This window comes from Pseudorca crassidens, chromosome 7 (genome assembly GCF_039906515.1).
Source record: "Pseudorca crassidens isolate mPseCra1 chromosome 7, mPseCra1.hap1, whole genome shotgun sequence".
NCBI classification, from domain to species: Eukaryota; Metazoa; Chordata; class Mammalia; order Artiodactyla; family Delphinidae; genus Pseudorca; species Pseudorca crassidens.
In genome coordinates this window covers 49,675,379-49,695,431 of record NC_090302.1, presented here as the reverse complement: position 1 = coordinate 49,695,431, position 20,053 = coordinate 49,675,379, and the positions used below count along the sequence as shown (strand labels likewise).

The 20,053-nt window shown below is 39.0% G+C and overlaps 1 protein-coding gene across 6 annotated transcripts in view; it reads right to left on the bottom strand.

Moving 5' to 3' along the window:
• The window catches only part of APBA1 (amyloid beta precursor protein binding family A member 1), a 240,869-nt gene that overhangs the window by 192,860 nt on the left and 27,956 nt on the right, over nt 1–20,053 (bottom strand). The gene's annotated exons all lie outside the window — the stretch shown is intronic.

The window sequence follows — 20,053 nt, the reverse complement described above, 5'->3', positions numbered from 1 at the left end:
CACAACTACTGAAGCCCGCACGCCTAGAGCCTGTGCTCCACAACTAGAGAAGCCACCGCAATGAGAAGCCCGTACACCGCATCGAAGAGTAGCCCCCGCTCGCTGCAACTAGAGAAAGCCTGTGTGCAGCAGCAAAGACCCAACGCAGCCAAAATATTAATTATTTTAAAAATATTAGGGCTTCCCTGGTGGCCCAGTGGTTGAGAGTCCGCCTGCCAATGCGGGGGACACGGGTTCGTGCCCCGGTCCGGGAAGATCCCACATGCCGCGGAGCGGCTAGGCCCGTGAACCGTGGCCGCTGAGCCTGCGCATCCGGAGCCTGTGCTCCGCAGCGGGAGAGGCCACAGCAGTGAGAGGCCCGCGTAGCAAAAAAAAAAAAAAAAATTCTTAAAAAAAGAGAGAGAGAGAGAGAGAGGGAACAGGCTAAAGGTAATTAGAAGCGTGTATGTGGCGGGGCAGTGGGTCACAATTCTAATTGGGGCAGTCAGGGTAGGCTCCACTAAGATGATGACTTCTGAGCAGACTTGAAGAGGAAATGTGCTACAAAGGAGGTAACACAGGGTTATGATGGAGTGACTGGAGAGAGGTGCAGGGGGGCCCTTTAGATGAGTGGCCAGGGGAGTCCTTTCTGAGGATATGGCATTTTAGCTGAGACCTCTATGTCAAGGAGGAGCCAGACATACAAAGATCTGGGAGCTGAGCGTACCAGGGAGAGGGAACCACAAGTGCCAAGGTACTAAGGCAGGACTGAGTTTAGCATGGAGAAACAGAAAGAAAGTGAGAGTGACTGGGCCTAACAACCAAGGAGATGGGGCCAGGGATGTGGACAGGGGCCAGGTCATGTAGAATTAAGTTAAAAAGGTCCATTTTGATCCTCAGTTGTTCTCCCTCTCTGCTACATTATTATCCTCTCACGGTCTGTGGATCCTGTTCATCGGTTTCAAACATATTCTATTGATATAATCTCCTATCTCTCAAGAACCATCCCACTCTCCTGGCTACCACTCAATTTCTTCATCTCTCCCAGCCACATTTCTCCAAGGAAAAGTCCAGACATGCTGCCTCCACTTCCTGGCCCTCCCATTTCCTCTTCAGTTCTCACTCTAATTGGATCTGTCTCCTAACACTGCTCTTGCTGAAGTTGCCAATGCTCTCCACATGTCCAAATCCAAGGGACACTTGTCCTTAACTTATCTGTCTGTTGCCTTTGGCATAGGTGACCACGCTCTCTTTCTAGAAGTACTCTTCTCTCTCCATGACCGCACAGCCATCCTCATTTTCTCCTAAATCTCAGGCCTCTCCTCAGTTTCTCTTCTTGGGAATGCCCCATAAATAAACACAGGTGTTCAGGTGGAAAAGTACTTAGGGGCTTTGGTCACATGAAAGCTTATTCATCAGCCCTGATGGCCTTGGCCTGGGGCAAGTGACTTAGTCTCTGAGAGACAGTATAGTGGAAAAGATGGAACTAGAGCAAGTGAGACCTGGACTTTCACTTCCTAACTGTGTGACCTTGGGCAAGAAACCATGTCCCCAGGACTCAGTCTTCTCACCTGTAAAATAGGGAGTTTAACAGCTGCCTTGCAGGGATATTATGATGATCAAATAATTTATCCTTCTCAAGTTCTCTGGCCAGTGCCTGGCACTTGGTAGATGCTATTCTGTTGGTACTGTCCTTCTGAGGCTCAAAAAGAGTACCTTCTGTCTGGATAACAGAGGAAAGAAAAATAACATAAAGGGGGGAGAGAGAAAATCCATCACTAAATTGTTCTAGGTGGGGGTCACAGCTAATGACCCACAAACAAATGAATTTTGCCCTTATAGACCTAAAATTCTCAAGTGTGGGAAGAGAATTCTAACATATAAAATCTCTTCCAATTACCGACTGGAAGCAAATAGTAATCATTACTGAACACTGCAGCCCCCTTCCCCCATCAGATGTATTCTACATACTTTGGCTTTAATGAGTAAGAGCAGTGCAGGGCAGGAGTGCAGCTCTCCACTTCCTAGCTCTGAGACTGGGCAGATACCTTAAGCTCCCTATGCTTCAGCTCTCTCAATAGTAATATGGGACTAATTACAGTACGTATCTCATAGGATTGTTTTGAAAATTAAACGAGTTAATATAGATGAAGTATTTAGAACACTACCTGGCACAAAGTAAGCTCCTAATAAATATTAAGATGAGAATGCTGATAACTACTATTTTTAGCCCAACTATTACTGGAGTTCTCACTTCCAATCCACAGAGTGATCTGAAATCAGACATCTGAATTTCTTGTTCATATTTGTCATTTTTCTGAATAAGACAATCTACATTTGTATACATTCTAAGAAATAGATGTTGTTGGATACTCTCCCAATGGCCTCTCTGGATCTACTCTCTATCTGCTCTGTGTTCCAAAGCTGACCTGCCTCAATGGGCTTCCTTATCCTCTAGCTTCTGGTTAGATTCAACCAATGGGAGGTATAGGCAGGATAGGACAGAGGAAGGAAAGTGAGTTCTGGGTGTCTGCTGCTATAGCTCCCTCTCTGCTAAGTCACCTCTCCCAAAGGTCACAGCTCCTGCCAGGCTGCCCTCACTTACAGCTCCAGCTACTTTCTCCAGGGTTTGGTAATCCTCCTTCTCCTGGCCCCTTCAGGCCTAGAGGGTGGTGAAGGGGTAACGGCTCCCTGCTGTTGCAAGCCCCAGAATGTTTCACGATCTCGTTTTCCTTAATCCTGAACATAAGGTTTTAAATAGTCCCTTCAATAAATTACTTGATTGTTTCCTGCTGGGACCTAGCCCGACAAGTAAGTCAAGCTTAGTGACATATGGCCATGCAAAACCTGAAGGCAAGATAGCACCTTGAACATTTTAGATATGTGAAAAAACACAGTGAAGCCAGAAGGCTGAGACTCACGCAAAGCACGCCACTTCAGACTCTTGCCATCTGAGCTGGTAACTTAGAGCGCAAAGTGGGAGACCCCAGTCCTCTCAGCATTTACTCTCCTCGCTGACCTTCTGGTCAGGTAAATGTTATTTCCTCTGACAACCTGCAGGATAAGAGGACTTGCTGGTATACTATCTCTCAAATGATCAAAGTTTCCTCTCCATCCGCATTCAATCCACCGAGGCACTTGCTACCATGTCCTTGAGAACAACTTCAAATACAAGTTTCTCTAACGCTACCACACCTTATCCAAGCTGGCTTAGAGGAACAGGAGTTGAAAGATACTTCCTGGAGCTCTCCCTGTTAACAATCAAGTCAGCAGTAATACTGAATGCCCCAAGGCTTTAGCTCTTAATTATAACCACGAGCTTAATTTTAGAAGGTGACACCAGCAGCAGTTTTCAGCTTCACCATATGAATTAATCATGAGTTGCATCTTTAGGTCATACTCTATACGAGAAAATTACTCAATAAATGTTTGTGGGCTGCTTTAGTGATAAACCGTTGGCCCAAGTAAATTAAATGGGTAAAGTACGTTTCAATACTCTGAAGCAGTAGGCCCAGGCTAAGAGATGGTTCTAATATGGAGAATTTCTCATGCAGAGAAGCTGTGTTTGTCTTGTATAACACGTTCTATCTGTTTAATGTGGACCCAAGAGCAAAATTGATATAAAGTATTAAGATCTTCAATATTGACATGATATTAAGAAAATCATGATTAATGAACATTAATGCTGAAATGACATTAGGAAAAATGGATAATGGGTCTAAAAATGGAGCTAAAGAAGAGGTATTTAACATAGGAAAAAGAGAGCCAGGACCCATGAGATAAAGAAAGAAAATTCAGGAACATCAGGCCAACTGCATTGTCCAAGTGCAGCACACATTTTATAAATCATGACGTCACCATGAGTGCCTTCCTGCAAAATCCACAACTGAACAGCATTAGCAGCCTCTGAAAATGATGTTGTTTCTTCCAAAACACAGCACAACTGATGAGCTGTAATTTTATTGACTCAAGAGAGATGCTGCTGAAGAGCTGCGTACAAATCGGATTTTTGTACAGAGAATCATATTTCAAATGCTCTAGGGGATCTAGCTTTACGGAACAAACACTCAAGTGAATACTTTGTAAAGTGAATAATAAAGCCCTTGACTCTGGCACTCTCTTCATTTATGTGTATGAGATTTTTAAAAAATTAATTAATTAATTTTTGGCTGCGTTGGGTCTTTGTTGTTGGGTGTGGGCTTTCTCTAGTTGTGGTGAACGGGAGGTACTCTTCGTTGCGGTGCGTGAGTTTCTCATCACAGTGGCTTGTCTTTGTTGCAGAGCACAGGCTCTAAGGTGCACAGGCTTCAGTAGCTGTGACGCCCAGGCTCAGTAGTTGTGGCCCACAGGCTCTAGAGCACAGGCTCAGTAGTTGTGGCACTCGGGCTTAGCTGTTCCGTGGCATGTGGGATCTTCCCAGAGCAAGGCTCAAATTCATGTCCGCTGCACTGGCAGACGGATTCTTAACCACTGCGCCACCAGGGAAATCCTATATGTATGAGATTAAACAGTTGGTTTGAGGGGTTTGGAGAAGATGGCGGCGGAGTAAGACGCGGAGATCACCTTCCTCCCCACAGATACATCAGAAATTCATATACACGTGGAACTGCTCCTATAGAACACCTACTGAACGCTGGCGGAAGACCTCAGACCTCCCCAAAGGCAGGAAACCCCCCCACGTACCTGGGTAGGGCAAAAGAAAAAACAAAGACAAAAGAATAGAGACGGGACCTGCACCAGTGGGAGAGAGCTGTGAAGGAGGAAAAGTTTCCACACACTAAGAAGCCCCTTCGCGGGCGGAGACTGCGGGTGGCGGAGGGGGAAAGCTTCAGAGCCATGGAGGATAGTGCAGCCACAGGGATGCGGAGGGCAAAGCGGAGAGATTCCCGCACAGAGGATCGGTGCTGACCAGCACTCACCAGCCCGAGACGCTTGTCTGCTCACCCCGGCGGGGCTGGGAGCTGAGGCTCGGGCTTCAGTCAGAGAGCAGGGAGAGGACTGGAGTTGGCGGCGTGAACACAGCCTGCAGGGGGTTAGCGCACCATGGCTAGCCGGGAGGGAGTCCGAGGAAAAGTCTGGACCTGCCGTAGAGTCAGGAGACTTTTTCTTCCCTCTTTGTTTCCGGCTGCGCAAGGAGAGGGGATTAAGAACGCTGCTTAAAGGAGCTCCAGAGACGGGCGCGAGCCGCTGCTATCAGAGCGGACCCCAGAGACGGGCATGAGACGCTAAGGCTGCTGCTGCCGCCACCAAGGGGCCTGTGTGCGAGCACAGGTCACTATCCACACCTCCCCTCCCAGGAGCCTGTGCAGCCCGCCACTGCCAGGTTCCTGGGATCCAGGGACAACTCCCCCGGGAGAACGCACGGCGAGCCTTAGGCTGGTGCAACGTCATGCCAGCCTCTGCCGCCACAGGCTCGCCCTGCATCCATACCCCTCCCTGCCCCCGGCCTGAGTGAGCCAGAGCCCCTGAAGCAGCTGCTCCTTTAACCCCGTCCTGTCCGAATGAAGAACAGACGCCCTCAGGCGACCTACACGCAGAGGCGGGTCCAAATCCAAAACTGAACACCCGGAGCTGTGCGAACAAGGAAGAGAAAGGGAAATTTCTCCCAGCAGCCTCAGGGGCAGCGGATTAAATCTCCACAATCAACTTGATGTACCCTGCATCTGTGGAATACCTGAATAGACAACGAATCATCCCAGATTGAGGAGGTGGATTTTGGGAGCAAGATAATTTTTTCCCCTTTTCCTCTTTTTGTGAGTGTGTATGTGTATGCTTCTGTGTGAGATTTTGTCTATATAGCTTTGCTTTCACCATTTGCCCTAGGGTTCTGACCGTCCGGTTTTTTTTTTCTTTTTACTTCTTAAAAATTTTTTTCTTAATAATCATTTTTTTATTTTAATAACTTTATTTTATTTTAACTTATTTTATTCTCTTTTTTTTCTTTCTTTCTATTTTTTCTCCCTTTTATTCTGAGCCGTGTGGATGAAAGACTCTTGGTTCTCCAGCCAGGCGTCAGGGCTCTGCCACTGAGGTGGGAGAGCCAAGTTCAGGACACTGGTCCACAAGAGACCTCCCAGCTCCACGTAATATCAAACGGCGAAAATCTCCCAGAGATCTCCATCTCAACACCAGCACCCAGCTTCACTCAACGACCAGCAAGCTACAGTGCTGGACACCCTATGCCAAACAACTAGCAAGACAGGAACACAGCCCCATCCATTAGCAGAGAGGCTGTCTAAAATCATAATAAGGCTACAGACACCCCAAAACACACCACCAGACGTGGACCTGCCCACCAGAAAGACAAGATCCAGCCTCATCTACCAGAACACAGGCACTAGTCACCTCCACCAGGAAACCTACACAACCCACTGAACCAACCTTAGCTGCTGGGGACAGACACCAAAGACAACGGGAACTACGAACCTGCAGCCTGTGAAGAGGAGACCCCAAACACAGTAAGATAAGCAAAATGAAAAGACAGAAAAACACACAGCAGATGAAGGAGCAAGATAAAAACCCACCAGACCTAACAAATGAAGAGGAAATAGGCAGTCTATCTGAAAAAGAATTCAGAATAATGATAGTAAAGATGATACAAAATCTTGGAAATAGAATAGAGAAACTGCAAGAAACATTTAACAAGGACCTAGAAGAACTAAAGAGGAAACAAGCAATGATAAGCAACACAATAAATGAAATTAAAAATACGCTAAGGGATCAATAGCAGAATAACTGAGGCAGAAGAACGGATAAGTGACCTGGAAGATAAAATAGTGGAAATAACTACTGCAGAGCAGAATAAAGAAAAAAGAATGAAAAGAACTGAGGACAGTCTCAGAGACCTCTGGGACAACGTTAAACGCACCAACATTTGAATTATAGGGGTCCCAGAAGAAGAAGAGAAAAAGAAAGGAACAGAGAAAATATTTGAAGAGATTATAGTTGAAAACTTCCCTATATGGGAAAGGAAATCGTTAATCAAGTCCAAGGAGCACAGAGAGTCCCATACAGGATAAATCCAAGGAGAAACACACCAAGACACATATTAATCAAGCTATAAAAAATTAAATACAAAGAAAACATATTAAAAGCAGCAAGGGAAAAACAACAAATAACACGCAAGGGAATCCCCATAAGGTTAACAGCTGATCTTTCAGCAGAAACCCTGCAAGCCAGAAGGGAGTGGCAGGACATATTTAAAGTGATGAAGGAGAAAAACCTACAACAAAGATTACTCTACCCAGCAAGGATCTCATTCAGATTTGATGAGAAATTAAAACCTTTACAGACAAGCAAAAGCTGAGAGAGTTCAGCACCACCAAACCAGTTTTACAACAAATGCTAAAGGAACTTCTCTAGGCAAGAAACACAAGAGAAGGAAAAGACCTATAATAACAAACCCAAAACAATTCAGTAAATGGGAATAGGAACATATATGTCGATAATTACCTTAAAAGTAAATGGATTAAATGCTCCCACCAAAAGACACAGACTGGCTGAATGGATACAAAAACAAGACCTGTATATATGCTGTCTACAAGAGACCCACTTCAGACCTAGGGACACATACAGACTGAAAGTGAGGGGATGGAAAAAGATATTCCATGCAAATGGAAATCACAAGAAAGCTGGAGTAGCAATTCTCATATTAGACAAAATAGACTTTAAAATAAAGAATATTACAACAAAGAAGGATACTACTAATGATCAAGGGATCGATCCAAGAAGAAGATATAACAATTGTAAATATTTATGCACCCATAGAAGCACCTCAATACATAAGGCAAATACTAGCAGCCATAAAAGAGGAAATTGACAGTAACACGTTCATAGTAGGGGACTTTAACAACCCACTTTCACCAATGGACAGATCATCCAAAATCAAAATAAATAAGGAAACACAAGCTTTAAATGATGCATTAAACAAGATGGACTTAATTGATATTTATAGGACATTCCATCCAAAAACAACACAATACACATTTTTCTCAAGTGCTCACGGAACATTCTCCAGGATAGATCATATCTTGGGTCACAAATCTAGCCTTGGTAAATTTAAGAAAATTGAAATTGTATCAAGTATCTTTTCCAACCACAACACTATGAGACTAGATATCAATTACAGGAAAAGATCTGTAAAAAATACAAACACATGGAGGCTAAACAATACACTACTTAATAACGAAGTGATCACTGAAAAAATCAAAGAGGAAAACAAAAAATACCTAGAAACAAATGACAATGGAGACACGACGACCCAAAACCTATGGGATGCAGCAAAAGCAGTTCTAAGAGGGAAGTTTATAGCAATACAGTCCTACCTTAAGAACAGGAAACATCTCAAATAAACAACTTCACCTTGCACCTAAAGCAATTAGAGAAAGAAGAACAAAAAAACCCCCAAATTTAGCAGAAGGAAAGAAATCATAAAGATCAGATCAGAAATAAATGAAAAAGAAATGAAGGAAATGATAGCAAAGATCAATAAAACTAAAAGCTGGTTCTTTGAGAAGATAAACAAAATAGATAAACCATTAGCCAGACTCATCAAGAAAAAAAGGGAGAAGACTCAAATCAATACAATTAGAAATGAAAAAGGAGAAGTAACAACTGACACTGCAGAAATAAAAAAGATCATGAGAGATTACTACAAGGAACTCTATGGCAATAAAATGGACAACCTGGAAGAAATGGACAAATTCTTAGAAATGCACAACGTGCCGAGACTGAACCAGGAAGAAATAGAAAATATGAACAGACCAATCACAAGCACTGAAATTGAAACTGTGATTAAAAATCTTCCAACAAACAAAAGCCCAGGACCAGATGGCTTCACAGGCGAATTCTGCCAACATTTAGAAAAGAGCTAACACCTATCCTTCTCAAACTCTTCCAAAATATAGCAGAGGCAGGAACACTCCCAAACTCATTCTATGAGGCCACCATCACCCTGATAACAAAACCAGACAAAGATGTCACAAAGAAAGAAAACTACAGGCCAATATCACTGATGAACACAGAAGCAAAAATCCTCAACTAAATACTAGCAAACAGAATCCAACAGCACATTAAAAGGATCATACATTATGACGAAGTGGGGTTTATCCCAGGAATGCAAGGATTCTTCAATATACTCAAATCAATCAACGTGATACACCATATTAACAAATTGAAGGAGAAAAACCATATGATCATCTCAATAGATGCAGAGAAAGCTTTCGACAAAATTCAACACCAATTTATGATAAAAAACCCTGCAGAAAGTAGGCATAGAGGGAACTTTTCTCAATATAATAAAGGCCATATATGACAAACGCACAGCCAACATTGTCCTCAATGGTGAAAAACTGAAACCATTTCCAGTAAGATCAGGAACAAGACAAGGTTGCCCACTCTCACCACTCTTATTCAACATAGTTTTGGAAGTTCTAGCTACAGCAATCAGAGAAGAAAAAGAAATAAAAGGAATCCAAATTGGAAAAGAAGTACAACTGTCACTGTTTGCAGATGACATGATACCATACCTAGGGAATCCTAAAGATGCTACCAGAAAACTACTAGAGCTAATCAATGAATTTGGTAGAGTAGCAGGATACAAAATTAACGCACAGAAATCTCTGGCATTCTTATACACTAATGATGAAAAATCTGAAAGTGAAATTAAGAAAACACTCCCATTTACCATTGCAACAAAAAGAATAAAATATCTAGCAATAAACCTACCTATGGAGACAAAAGACCTGTATACAGAAAATTATAAGACACTGATGAAAGAAATTAAAGATGAAACAAATAGATGGAGAGATATACCATGTTCTTGGATTGGAAGAATCACTATTGTGAAAATAACTCTACTACCCAAAGCAATCTACAGATTCAATGCAATCCCTATCAAACTACCACTGGCATTTTTCACAGAACTAGAACAAAAAATTTCACAATTTGTATGGAAACACAAAAGACCCTGAATAGCCAAAGCAATCTTGAGAAAGAAAAACAGAGCTGGAGGAATCAGGCTCCCTGACTTCAGACTACACTACAAAGCTACAGTAATCAAGACAGTATGGTACTGGCACAAAAACAGAAATATACATCAATGGAACAGTATGGAAAGCCCAGAGATAAACCCACGCACATACGGTCACCTTATCTTTGATAAGGAGGCAAGAATATACAGTGGAGAAAAGACAGCTTCTTCAATAGGTGGTGCTGGGAAAACTGGACAGGTACATGTAAAAGTATGAAATTAGAACACTCCCTAACACCATACACAAAAATAAACTCAAAATGGATGAAAGACCTAAATGTAAGGCCAGACACTATAAAACTCTTAGAGGAAAACATAGGCAGAACACTCTACGACATAAATCACAGCAAGATCCTTTTTGACCCACCTCCTAGAGAAATGGAAATAAAAACAAAAATAAACAAATGGGACCTAATGAAACTTCAAAGCTCTTGCACAGCAAAGGAAACCATAAACAAGACGAAAAGACAACCCTCATAATGGGAGAAAATATTTGCAAATGAATCAATGGACAAAGGATTAATCTCCAAAATTTACAAGCAGCTCATGCAGCTCAATAACAAAAAAACAAACAACCCAATCCAAAAATGGGCAGAAGACCTAAATAGACATTTCTCCAAAGCAGATATACAGATTGCCAACAAACACACGAAAGAATGCTCAACATCATTAATCAGTAGAGAAATGCAAATCAAAACTACAATGAGGTATCATCTCACACCGGTCAGAATGGCCATCATCAAAAAATCTAGAAACAATAAACGCAGGAGAGGGTGTGGAGAAAAGGGAACACTCCTGCACTGTTGGTGGGAATGTAAATTGATACAGCCACTATGGAGAACAGTATGGAGGTTCCTTAAAAAACTACAAATAGAACTACCATACGACCCAGCAATCCCACTACTGGGCATATACCCTGAGAAAACCACAATTCATAAAGAGTCATGTACCAAAATGTTCATTGCAGCTCTATTTACAATAGCCAGGAGATGGAAGCAACCTAAGTGTCCATCAGCAGATGAATGGATAAAGAAGATGTGGCACATATACACAATGGAATATTACTCAGCCATAAAAAGAAACGAAATTGAGTTATTTGGAGTGAAGTGGAATGACCTAGAGTCTGTCATACAGAGCGAAGTAAGTCAGAAGGAGAAAAACAAATACCGTATGGTAACACATATATATGGAATCTAAGAAAAAAAATGTCATGAAGAACCTAGGGGTAAGATGGGAATAAAGATACAGACCTACTAGAGCATGGACTTGAGGATATGGGGAGGGGGAAGGGTAAGCTGTGACAAAGTGAGAGAGTGGCATGGACATATATACACTACCAAATGTAAAATAGATAGCTAGTGGGAAGCAGCCGTATAGCACAAGGAGATCAGCTAGGTGGTTTGTGACCACCTAGAGGGGTGGGATAGGGAGGGTGGGAGGGAGGGAGGGAGATGCAAGAGGGAAGAGATATGGGGACATATGTATATGTATAACTGATTCGCTTTGTTCTAAAGCAGAAACTAACACACCATTGTAAAGCAATTATACTCCAATTAAGATGTTAAAAAAAAAAACAAAAAATGAAAAACTGTCAAGCAAAAAGAAAAAACGAAACAGTTGGTTTGTGTGTGTTATGCATGTGGGTATGCGTGCATATGGGTTTAAATAGTGTAAAGAATTCCCAGCTTTTAGTCAGCAAAAGATTCTGAAGTGATTAAAAGTCACATCAAATGTTTACTAAGAAAAGACCATCTTGGAGTCAGTCTAAGCTAAGATATGAAAAATCTTTTACTTCAGATGCCTCAGGGCCCATTCAGAAGGTTAACAGAAAAAAGATAAAAGGTTTAACCTTTAATGAAGTCACAAGAGAATAACGTAGAGATTTAGCCTAGGACAGGGCTTCTCAAACAGGAAGGTCCATGCTCTATGCTAGAACTGTAGAATTTACAGAGGTTTTCATTTCTATGATAATCCAATCTTCTGCTCCCACCACTTGCACTAAATCATTTTATTACTTATAAATGCAAAAAACCTCTACTTTGCAGGGACAGTTTGCAATTGAAATACATTTTTATGATATTATATTCATCGATTCTTTTTTTCAAAAGACTAAATGTTTATTTTTTATTATATTGTAGTTCATTCAATGGAATTCTGTACATCAATGACAATGAACGAATTAGAACTATAAAAAATGGATAAAACTTAGAAACATAATGTTAAGCAAATGGAGAAACAAAAATACATACAATGATTCCATTCACATAAAGTTCAAAAATATGAAAAACTAAACTACATTGTTTAAGAATGCTTACATAATGGTATAACTTCAAAGAAAAGGAAAGGATTATCAAAAGTTAGGATAGTGGTTACTCGTGGAGGGCGGGAGAGATTTATGATAAGGGAGAAGTACACTGGGGACTTCTGGAATATCAGCAACATTCTAGTTTCTAACGTTGCGACCGGTTACACAAACGTTTGTTTTACAATTATTTGTTAAACAATCATATATGATTTATGTACTTTTTTCTGTGTTGTTTCAGAATAAAAAAGAATCCACTCCCCACATATTTTAAATATCACATTTTCGTATCTATATCATAGATGGTATGTGAAAAACAAAGAACACCTGCACTATGACTAGTTTGTGGGGTTTTTTCTTACCCACACATGGTAAATTATGTGAACACAAGAAGTTCAACTCTTTAGTGATGCCATAAAAAAATACAAGTAAGAGCTATACTGTCCTTTTTCATTTGCCAATCTATAGGCTAAATTAAGGACACTGCCCTAACTCATTAAGGGATATGGGGAAAGCGTTAAGACTGTAAAAGAAAACAACAAACTATAAAATATGGTTTCTCAAATTTTCACCGTCTGTGAATCACTTAATAGGCATTGCACATAACATGATCAATTTATGTAAAAAAATATTCATTGCATTTAAAAACACAAGTAAAACATTTAAAACTGAATAGTAAGATGTTCCTATCAGTGACAGAGATGACTGCACACTCTCACCATTGTATGTATATCCAGTATATTTATTTTGCTTCTTATTTGAATTAAACTAGAAAATCTTAATTCAATTATAGCTTGTCAGGAAGTCAGCAATGTTTGGTAATGGCTCTATGACAGTGGTTCCCAACCTTTTTGGCACCAGGGACCAGTTTCATGGAAGACAATTTTTCCACAGATGGGGGTGGGGGGGTGGAGGGGGTAGGGAATGATTCAGGCAGTAATGCAAGCGATGGGGAGCAATGGAGAGCGGCAGATGAAGCTTCGCTCGTTTGCTCACCACTCACCTCCTGCTGTGCGGCCTGGCTCCTGACAAGCCGTGGACCAGTACCAGTCCGCAGCCTGGGGCTTGGGGACTCCTGCTCTTATTTTCATCTATTGTTAGCTGAGGTCCAAAGCTCATAGAAGCTACATGTTCCTATGCAAATTTTTCTCTTTTAAAAGGTAGTTATAATCCTGTAGTGTTAAATTTGAATGGGAAGGATCAGCATGAACTCATGATGTATTTTGTACTGTAAAAAAATATGCATTTCCCAACTCTTCCAATTAACCTGGCCTAGAAGTGATGAGCAACCCAGTCGCAATGAGTAGCCCCAGTGGACTGTGGTCTTTACCATTTCTCACTAAAAGGAATCAGGGTTCATTAGAGAAATGGTTGAGTCCAGGTATGGAGCAGGAAATGTAAGAGACGAACCTGGAATATCTTATCACACAAGAAGCAAGGGAGCTATCAAAGACTACTAGGATAATGTCCAAAGGATTCAGGAGCCAACTTTAACAGGTTCCTACTGGCCAAACTGTAATGGATCAAAACACATCAAATGTGTTTAAATTCAGGGCACTAAAGTCAACAATAACAATATAAACTTCTCTTCACTGGTTACCTCTGGAGGGTGTGAGAAAACCAACACTTTATTTTGAAAACTAGTAAACAAAGAAAAAGAACAAAGCAATTAGCCTGCCTTGCCAGTGTGAACTGTACTTCAAAGCAACCAGATAGATGACAAGGGGAAATTTCTCTTTATAGAAGACATCCATCTAATAAATGAGGAAATGATAAAATTAGAATGTCATCATTTTGTAATGCCCAATAAATCAATAGATTTAGAAAAAACATTTATGAAATGGTCTTGCAAAAAAAATCAAAACTGAATCTGATGAAGCCTCTAGATCTGACTACCAATTTATATAAAATGTGAAGACCAGAGAGGACGTTAAATGACACCACAGGGGATGGTCAATAAAATCCAGACTCTGGGACAGCCTACAGGAAAATTGACCTGTTTGTTTTTTCAACAAATAAATTATAAAGGGAAGAAAAAGAACAGAAAATATTAATGATAACAAAATTTATTCAGTTTTGATACCAGTCTATTTTGCACAGTATGTATATGTACAACTTTTTAAACCATTATACAAGCACACAGAGACAAACATGTCCTAGATGCATATGTAAACAAAAAATTGCTTTAAAATTACTAGAAAACTACAATTTTAGAATATCATATTTTTGATTGGGAAATCATAAAACTTAGTGTGAGCCCTCACACTTGGGAAATAAAGGAAATTGGGAAAGCTTACAACAGTAATCCTCAAATGAGGCACAGCACCCTTTGAGGGAAGTCTAGGATTGCTGGGAACTATATAATTTGCAAAAGCTTGCAAATTACATTAAAAATATAAGTTTATACTTGGAAAATTGAAAAGTATTTAATGTATATAATATTATGAAGAGTCAACATTTATTGCTTCCTTACCAAATTCCAGGTTCTATGCTGAATATTTTACATATATTATATAACAACCATTGAAACAAGTATTACTATCCTTATTTCTCAGCAAGAGGAAGTAACTTCCCCAACGCTATATAGCTAGTAACCGGTGGATCCAGTACATGATTCCAGAAATTGTGTGGGTTTTTTTTAACCACTTCACCATTCTGCTTCAAGAAAAGCTGCATCAACTTATCTTGGATTCTAGATATACATGGAAGATATGCGGCTTTTAACCAGGATTTGGTGTAGAGTGTCTGACGGATGAAAAAAAAATCCTTCAGAAGCATTTTGGGAATCTTTTCGGGAAAATGAGATTTTATGCTGATCATATTAGGGTATAGATTTTGAGTTGAGGAAACAGTATCTTCAAGCCTAACAGAATAGAGAAAATCAATTAAACCAAAAGTTGGTTCTTTAAAAAGATCAACAGAATAAGAACCAATGCCACAGAAACAAAAAATCATAAGAAAATACTATTAACAGTTATATGCCAACAAATTGGACAACCTAGAAAAAAATGTACAAGTTTCTAGAGACATACAGCCTGCCAAAACTGAGTCAAGAAGAAACAAATAATTTGAATAGACCAATGAGTAAAAGTGAAATAGAATCTGTAATCATAATTTTAAAAAACCTCCCTGCAAACAAAAATCCAGGACTGGATGGCTTCACTGGGGAATTCTACCAAACATACAAAGAACTTATACAATCCTTCTCAAACTCTTCCAAAAGACTGAAGTGGAGGGAACACTGTAAAAGTCATTCTATGAAGCCACCATCACCCTCATACCAAAACCAGACAAAGACACCATCAAAAAAGAAAATTACAGGCCAATATCTTTGATGAATATAGATGCAAAAATCCTCAACAAAATATTAGCAAACCGAATCCAACAGCTCATAAAAAGGATCATACACCATGATCAAGTTGGATTCATTCCAGGGTTGCAAGGATGGTTCAATGCAAATTAATCAATGTGATATACCACATCAACAAAAGAAAAGACAAAAACCATATGATCATCTCAATAGATGCAGAAAAAGCATTTGATAAAATTCAACATCCATTCATGATAAAAAGTCTCACCCACAGCCAATACTCAATGGTGAAAAGCTGAAAGCCTTCCCATTAAATTCTGGAACAAGACAAGGATGCCCACTCTCACCACTTCTATTTAACATAGTATTGGAAGTCCTAGCCACAGCAATCAGATGTGAAAAGGAAATAAAAGGTGTCCAAATTAGAAAAAAATAGGTAAAATTATGATTATATGCAGATAACATGATACTCTATACAGAAAACCCTAAAGACTCCACACAAAAACTATTAGAACTAATAAATGAATTCAGCAAGGTAGCAGGATATAAGATTAACATACATAAATCTGTTGCATTTCTTAGCACTAACAATGAAATATCAGAATGAGAAAGTAAAAAAACAATCTTGTTTAAAATCACTTCAAAAAAAAAATGTAGTAATAAACCTAACCAAGGAGGTGAAAGACCTATATGCTGAGAAATATAAGACACTGATAAAGGAAACTGAAGATGATTCAAAGAAATGGAAAGATATCCCATGCTCTTGGACTGGAATAATTAATATTGTTAAAGTGGCCATATTACCCCAAGCAATCTACAGATTAAATGCAATCCCTATCAAATTACCCATGACATTTTTCAGAGAACTAGAACAAATAATCCTAAAATTTACATGGAAGCACAAAAGACTCAGAATTGCCAAAGCAATCCTGTGGGAAAAAGAACAAAACTGGAGGCATAGCCCTCCCAGACTTCAAACAATACTACAAAGCTACAGTAATCAAAAGAGTGTGGTACTGGCACAAAAACGGACATATATCTCAGTGGAACAGAATAGAGAGCCCAGAAACAAATCCAGACATCTAAAGTCAATTAACCTTCAACAAAGGAGACAAGAGTATACAATGGAGAAAAGATAGTCTCTTTAGCAAGTGGTGCTGGGAAAGCTGGACAGCCTCATGTAAATCAATGAAGTTAGAACACTCCCTCACACCATATACAAAAATAAACTCAAAATGGTTTAAAGACCTAAATATAAGACATGACACCATAAAATATAAGACATGACACCAAAAATTAGGTTTAAAGACCTAAATATAAGACATGACACCATAAAATTCCTAGAAGAGAACATAGGCAAAACATTCTCTGACATAAATCATAGCAATATTTTCTTAGATCAGTCTCCCAAGGAAAAAGAAATAAAAGCAAAAATAAACAAACAGGACCTAATCAAACTTATAAGCTTTTGCACAGCAAAGGAAACCATAGACAAAATGAAAAGATAACCTCCAGACTGGGAGAAAATATTTGCAAACGATGTGATAAACAAGGGCTTAATTTCCAAAATATACAAACAGCTCATACAGCTCAGCATGAAAAAAAATCAAACAACCCAATCAAAAAATGGGCAGAAGACATGAATAGACTTTTCTCCAAAGAAGACATACAGATGGCCAACAGGCACATGAAAAGATGCTCAACATCAGTAACTATTAGAGAAATGTAAGTCAAAACTACAATGAGGTATCACCTCACATGGGTCAGAATGGCAATCATCAAAAAGTCTACAAATAATAAATGCTGGGGAGGTGTGGAGAAAGAAAACCTTCCTACACTGTTGGTGGTAATGTAAATTGGTGCAGCCACTGTGGAAAACAGTAGGGAGGTTCCTTGAAAAACTAAAAATAGAGCTACCATATGATCCAGCAATCCCACCGCTAGTCATACATTTAGAAAAGACAAAAACTCTAATCCTAAGAGATACATGAACCCCAATGCTCATAGCAGTACTGTTTACAATGACCAAGATGTGGAAGCAACCCAAATGCCCATCAACAGATGATTGGCTTAAGAAGATGTGGCATATATACATATACAATGGAATATTACTTGGGCATAAATGAAATATTGCCATTTGCAGCGACATGAATGGACCTAGAGATTATCATATAGAGTGATGTAAGTCAGATACAGAAAGATAAATACTATATGATATCACTTATATATGGAATCTAAAAAAAATAATACAAATGAATTTATTTACAAAACAGAAACAGACTCACAGACATAGAAAGCAAACTTATGGTTACCAAAGGAGAAGGGCTGGGGAGAAGGAATAAATTAGGAGTATGAGATTAATACATACACACCACTATATATAAAATAGATAAACAACAAGGATTTACTGTACAGCAGAGGGTACTATATTCAATATCTTGTAATAACCTATAATAAAAAGGAATCTGAAAATATATATTACTGAATCACTTTGCTGTACACCTGAAACTAACACAGTACTGTAAATCAACTATACTTCAATTTAAAAAAAAGATCAATAGAATTCACTAATGTCTAGCTAAACTGATCAGAATAAGAGAAAGAGAAAACACAAATTACCAATATCAGAAATGACATGAGACATCACCACAAATCCTACAGATATTACAAAGATAATAAAGGAATATTGTTACCAACTCTATGCCAATAAATTTGATAACATAAATAAAACAGATTGCTTGGAAGACATGCAATCTGCCAAACTTTACAGAAGAAGAAATAGATAACCTGAGCATCCCTCTGTCTATTAAAGAAATTGAAGCCACAGTCATAAACTTCCCTATAAATAAAACTCTAGACCCAAGTGGTTTCACTGGTTAATTTTACCAAACACTTAAAGAAAGAAGCAATACTGTTTTATACAAACTCCTCCACAAAATAGAAGAGGGGAGAACTCATCATATGAAGCCAGCGTTATCCTGATATCAAATGAGACAGAGATATCACCATCACCAAAAGCAACAACAAAAAAGTAAAAACCTACAAAACTACAGAGAAATATGCTTCATGAACAGATGTAAAAATACTTAACAAAATATTATCAAATCAAACGTAGCAATATGAAAGAAGACTAATATGTCATGACCAAGTGGGGTTTATCCCAGGAATGCAAGGCTGTTTCACCATTCACAAATCAATCAATTTAATTCACCATACCAAAGGACTAACAAAGAAAAGCCATACAATCATCTCAGTGCACACAGAAAAAGCATTTCACAAAATTCAACTCCCATTCATAATAAAAACTAGGAATAGAAGGAGAGTTGAAGAGGTCATATCTAAAAAACAAACAGCTAACATCATACTTAATGATGAATGACCACATCTCTCCCCATTTCTATTCAATACTGATGGTCGTAGCCAGTGTAATAAGGCAAGAAAAAGAAATAAAGAAGTAAAATTTCTTTACTCGCAGGTGACATAATCAACTATATAAAGAAAATCCCAAGGAACCTATCAAAGTTATAAAACTAATAACTGAGTTTGGCAAGGTCATAAGACACAAGGCCAATATACAAAAATCAACTGCATTTTTACATGTCAGCAATGAACAAATGGAAGCTGAAATTAAAAGGAAATCTCAAACACATGATATAGGGATAAATTTAACAAAATATGTTCATTGAAAATCAAAAAACATTGTGCATTGCCTAACCCTAACCCTAACCCTAACCTTAACCCTAACTGAACACATTGCCTTGTGTTCCTGGGATAAACCCCACTTGGTCATGACATATTAGTCTTCTTTCATATTGCTAGATTTGATTTGATAATATTTTGTTAAGTATTTTTACATCTGTTCATGAAGCATATTTGTCTATAGTTTTGTAGGTTTTTACTTTTTTGTTGCTGTTGTTGTTAGAAAAATTAAGGAAGAATTTAATAAATGGATAGATATACCATGTTCATGGGTTAGAAGACTCAATATGTCAATATTGAAATGAGATGTCATTATCCCTCAAATAATCTATTGCTTCAACATAATCCCAATCAAAATCCCAGCAGACTTTTCTGTAGAAATTGACAAGTGGTTCCTAAAAGTTGTATGGAAATGCCAAGGACCTGATTCTAAAATATATATGGAAATGCAAAGTTGGAGGATTCACACTATAGTTGACCCTTGAACAACACAAGTTTGAATTGCTCAGGTCCACTTATTTGCAGATATTTTTCTATAGTAAATACTACAGTACTATATGGTCCATGGTTGGCTGAATCTGTGGATTCAGAGGAACAGTGGATCTGGAGGGCTGACTATAAGTTATTCATGGATTAACCCCCATATTGTCAACTGTTCTTGATAAATTATAATAAAACATATTATATCTTAATATAACGCTACAGTAATGAAGACAATGTGGTACTGACATAA